This window comes from Lactuca virosa, chromosome 9 (assembly GCF_052849685.1).
Source record: "Lactuca virosa cultivar CGN04683 chromosome 9, Lactuca_virosa_CGN04683_v6, whole genome shotgun sequence".
NCBI lineage: Eukaryota > Viridiplantae > Streptophyta > Magnoliopsida > Asterales > Asteraceae > Lactuca > Lactuca virosa.
The window spans coordinates 143,372,914-143,378,188 of NC_136434.1; the positions used below are offsets into that span (position 1 = coordinate 143,372,914).

The 5,275-nt window shown below is 34.6% G+C and overlaps 1 long non-coding RNA gene across 1 annotated transcript; it reads left to right on the plus strand.

The window, feature by feature from the left end:
- Positions 1-1,708: 1,708 nt before the first annotated feature.
- Positions 1,709-4,682, plus strand: LOC145141422 (uncharacterized). Its single transcript, XR_013722643.1, has 3 exons — positions 1,709-2,103; positions 4,340-4,424; positions 4,509-4,682. It is a non-coding gene; the product is annotated as an uncharacterized LOC145141422 (long non-coding RNA).
- Positions 4,683-5,275: the final 593 nt, after the last annotated feature.

Below are 5,275 nucleotides of genomic sequence, written 5' to 3' on the forward strand. Positions count from 1 at the left end.
GAGATGTAACCTCAGAACTGCAAACGATCGGAACCCATCGAACCACGCAGCCGCTTCACGCTTTCCTTCTCACGTCTTCGTTCGGTTATCATCGTGTTTCGTTCATCACCTCGTCGTATGCCTCTTCCCTCTGCCCGATCAAACGAGTGACGGGCTAAAAGCCCTAATCTTTTTTTAAATGGATCCACTTGCCTAGATCGGTCATGGAGCTTCAAAAAGAAAATAGGTTTTGATTTTGACCCGGTCAAAGTCATCAAAGTCAAAGAAAAGAAATCAAACTTGCATTTAAAATGAACAAAATACACCCTCACTTGAACCATTTCTGCAAAATGAGTCCATTTTCCCAAACTTTGGTGTATTTTATACACAACAGCCCCTCCCATTGAGTTTTCTTAACAATACCAGTCCAAGACTCAAACATTAAACCCATTTAAAACATTTGCAGTCCCTCCCTTGAATTATTTTAACCAAAACAGTCCTATGTTGGTTAAATTAAATTACCAAACAGCCTCCAATAGTTTGATTTGTTACAAAACGGTCCGAGATTATTTCAAAGTTCAAGAATGATGGATTTGCGGTTTCACACGACAAGTTTCTCAAAAGAAAACGAATTCGAACAAATGGAACTCACGCTTCAAGGTGAGTGCTTACGACCCTTTTGTAAATATTTTAATTATTTCGGGGGGGGGGGGGGGGGGGGGAGGGGGGAATACATGTGCCTAAATATTTTGTTTATACAAATCAATTTCCTTTTTATGCGAAAATACAATAAATCTAGTTTATAAAAAATATTATCATTTAACAATTTACCATATTGTTACTAATAAACAAGTATAAATTTTTTTGTATATGTATTATGGTTATTTTATCGTGAAATAACCATTTCACACAACAAATACTACATGATACAAGATTATATGATTTTTTATGTGACATTGCATATTATTACAAGCACGTTATGAAATCTATAGTATTTGAAGGATGCAAGCTATTACTATGCATATTTTATCTATATGTTTAAGTACACAACGTTTATACACGTACATATGTTCACTAATTTGAAATATTCATTTTTATAAAAGCGAGCATATTACACTTTTACATACATGTCAAACATACTCGACTTTTATAAACCTTATACAACGATATTCATTATGCCTAGTGACTTAATCACAATTAAGTTAGGGCTAAGAGCTATTCACAAACTTTTTAGTTAAGGGCTTTTTCGTGAGACGTTATTCATTAGTTGAGTTTAAAAACTTAGCGTACCCACACCACTGTAACTGTTAATCTTCGGAGCGAGATACATATGTATAGATCTATACGGGGTTGACATCCCCACCTGCGGTTGCTAGCTACAACCCTCGACCGATCAATCGAAGCGGGTGATAGGTGTCTACAATTGTTTGTTGGATTAGGTGTCTAAGTCCATAACTATAATTGGTATGTACTTGAATTGATAGTAGCAATGTGCTTTTGGGTTGCCTTCAAACCTGGCAATTGAATAGGATAACTATTAGAGAGAGAAGAATGATTTATTAATTTTTTACTTGGTTAATAAATTAATTTGAAATCAATATAAATGATTTATTAATGTATTATGGATATAATATATTAATTAGAAATCATATTGTTTAATTAATATTTAATCAGAAATTAATTTGGAATTAATTTTTGGATTAAAGGAATTAATTGAAACTGCAGGGACTAAAGGTGACAATGATCAAAAGTTGAGCATTGAGCATTTTAGAACCTCCGTTAGAGGTGGGGAACAAAATCTAGAGTGTCCTAGGGTTTTCTTGGGCTCTAAGGGTGCCTTGGAAGCCTTAGGGAGGAAGTTAAGGGATTAGGGTTATCTATGATACACATGCCTTATCCTAAACCTTCCTTATCACCTATATAAACCCCTACAGGGTTGGATTTCGTCCCATGCACTCCAAGAAAGGCTTAGAGCCAAATTTTCTACTTCCCTTCTCTGTCTCGATAGTAATCCTTGGTTGCTAGGTTTGTTTGTGAGCCATTAGAGGCGCGACACTTGTGGCGCTTGCTACCAAAGTTCAAGATCTTCAAGGATTTGTTTGTTATTACAATATAACAATAAAGGTATGTATCCTAACCCTAAGTATATGTTAATTTCGAAAATTACATGTGCCTCCTAGGGTTTCTAGTTTTTGTATTCAATGCTTGTATGTCTAATAGTGAAAACATAGATCCTCAAATTAGGGTTGCATGCACACATAGGATTGTTTGCTATGTATAAAACTCATCAGTGGTATCAGAGCGTATGGTTTATGTTTTCAATTAGATTTGGTACAATTGGTTGAACTAGACAAAATTAGGGTTTATGGCTATTAAACCCTAAGGCCTTTAAATTTCGCAAAGTAGGGTTTAAGAACCCTGTTTTTCGAAAAATCCCTAAGGGTTTTCAAACCCTTTCCTTTGGCCACCTTGGAGTCGAAATCTAGGGTTTCCTAACCCTAGGATTTTTGATTTTTAGGCAAGGTTGAAAGCCATGCCTTCCACTCCAAGTAGAAGATTTCGAAATCTAAGGAATAAGTTAGTAGGTTGTTATTTGTGGTAATTATCTTGTTAATTGTTTAATTGGATAATTAAAGATATCCCTACCTAAATTTTGAAATCCATGGATAAAGGATTAAATTAAGTTAATATGTTTAATTTAAATTGGTAATCCTTATTTGATTTAATAATTTAATTAACTGTTTAATTTTTTGAATAATTATTAAATCATAGGTTTTTTAAATTTTAAGATTTTAAATTAAATGGTTTTAAGTTTTTGAAAATTTTAATAAAATTAAGAAACCCTAGTATTTTAAAAGTTTAAAATACACCCTTATACTATACATATAATTAAAGGTTTAGTATTATATATGTATAAGAAAAGTCAGTCTTACCGTTATTAGGTCTCATTCACGAAGGTGGTCTATAAGGGGGTATAAGGAAATTGCCTATAAAATGGAGACTGAATGGGTGTCCACTCTCACCCGCCGCTTCCTTGACTAGTGGAGGGTCGTTAGCCGAATGGGTAGGATAGCACATTAAATCCTCAATAATAAGTATAATGAACAATATAAAGTAACTAAATGCTTTTACAAAATTCCCAATATTAGTTACTTTAGGAATATGTGAATTTGATGCTAATCCATGAAATTGCACATTGCACCTTATTGGTCGGTTAGTGGAGCGTGTGTGGTTAACCCGCACACTAATGTGGACTAATGAAGGATGGCAATGGGTAGCTCGTAAATTATCGTTGATCAATGGAGCGTGTGTGGTTAATCGACACATTGATTAGATGATAAAGGACATCGAGAGTACCAAGCTAATAATTGGATGGTTATTCACACCTTGTTTGTGATCCTCGGTATCCCAGTCACAAACTTGAAGGACATAATCGAGATTAAACATGCCATTGAAAAGTTCAATGAATCTCAAAAGATCTAGGAATTTCATTTAAAACCTAATTCGTTTAAAATTTCGTGTCCATGGTGGAATTGGTATATTTTCAATTACCTACCTTCAAATAATTTGCAATTAAATTACGACATCCCTCTTCCGAATTATGAATTATTTTGTTGGGTCCTAGCCTTAGTATTTCATTTGGGTGTTATATTAAGGATTTAATCAACTAACTTGAATTTTCTCCCCTTATAGATGTCAAGTTCAGACATTTATTGTCTTCCACATTCCTTTGGAAAAAGCTTTCCTTCTGAAAATGATCTTCCACGTGTCAATCAAGGTGAAAGATCATTCCCTTCTTTGTGCATTTGGTGGAACTGGAAATCATACTTCTCTTCCTCCACCTCCTCCAGTAATTCTCCCTGACCCACGTTTTCATCGAATTAAAAAGTTCAAGGTCGCTCAAGCCCTATTGGCATGCAAACATCGAGATGGAAAGTCTGTATGTGCACACGTCCTGAAGATGAAGTTTCACATTGACAGGCTGGGAATGTTGGGTGTCATTTTCCCAAGGAAGCTGGCTGTTGACTTGGTTCTTTAATCACTTCCTGAGTCGTATAGTCAGTTCGTTAAAGACTACTATATGACAGACCACGACGTGACCCTTATTGATCTGACATATTTGCTAATTGCTGCTGAAGCAGCAATGCTTTGGCGCACCGGTCAAGCAAATTTGATTGAAAGATCTAACTTCCAAATTTCCATGGACATAGGAAATGACAATGTTGATAGTCCAGAAATGATTTCTTCTCCTAAGGGAGAGAAATTGGCCAAGGTCAAAAAGTTTGACCGTAAGAGAACGGCCAGTTCTGATATAGTTCCACGTGTCACTCCTAAAGAGTCCATCTGTGTCTATTGCCAGTTGAAGGGACATTGGAAGCGAAGCTGCCCTGACTACCTGAAAGATCTAAGAGATGGTAAAGTCAAATTGTATGACTCTACTTCAGGTAAATTAATTATCTAACTCTATTAAGTTCCTATTTATAGATTCTTATTACATGATGTGTTGATCACATTTTGATGTTTTGTAGGATCGAAGAAAAAGAAGGAAGCTTAAAAGAAAAGTAAGCTGAATCTAATCGTAAAGAAATGGATTTCGTTCGCATGGTTCAATGATCAGACTTTTGGAGCTACTGCTTAGGAGTTATGATAGATTGCTTAGGAATATAAAGAAACATAGTTTTCATATGTATTTGCATTGTAAGGACACGTTTTCCGCACTTTATCAATAAAATGAATTGTTTGTTTTATCTTGTTGTTTCGTTGCAATGGAATTTATGAAAATTAGTGTTTATATTTCTATTAATATCAATGTTGAAAATAGAATTGATTCTTAGTTATATCGCTTGTGGAAGTGTCATAATTTACCAAATAAGGAAGGATTCTCATCACCCAAGTTTCAATTGGACAGAAACTTGGAATCTTGCAATTCGAATTGTGTGATGCATGAGAATCTTGATCTTTGGTAAATTGAGACTAATTCCTTGTTCACATGTATATGTGAGTCAAGTGAAGGACTAAAAGATCTAGTACACATTGATGTGCACTGGTCAGATCCACGAAAAAGAACGATAAGACTATTTGTCATGATTTAGTAAAGGTTTAGTGAATATGGTTATGCTTATATGATTAAGTATAATTATGATACTTTGAAAAAGTTTCAAAGCATAGCAGAACGAATAAGAAGAATCAATTAGGCAGAAAGATAAAAATTTCTCCAATCTGAAAGGAAAGGAGAATACTTTGGTATCGTGTTTTATGATCATCTTAATGGTTATAGAACCATATCACAATTGAT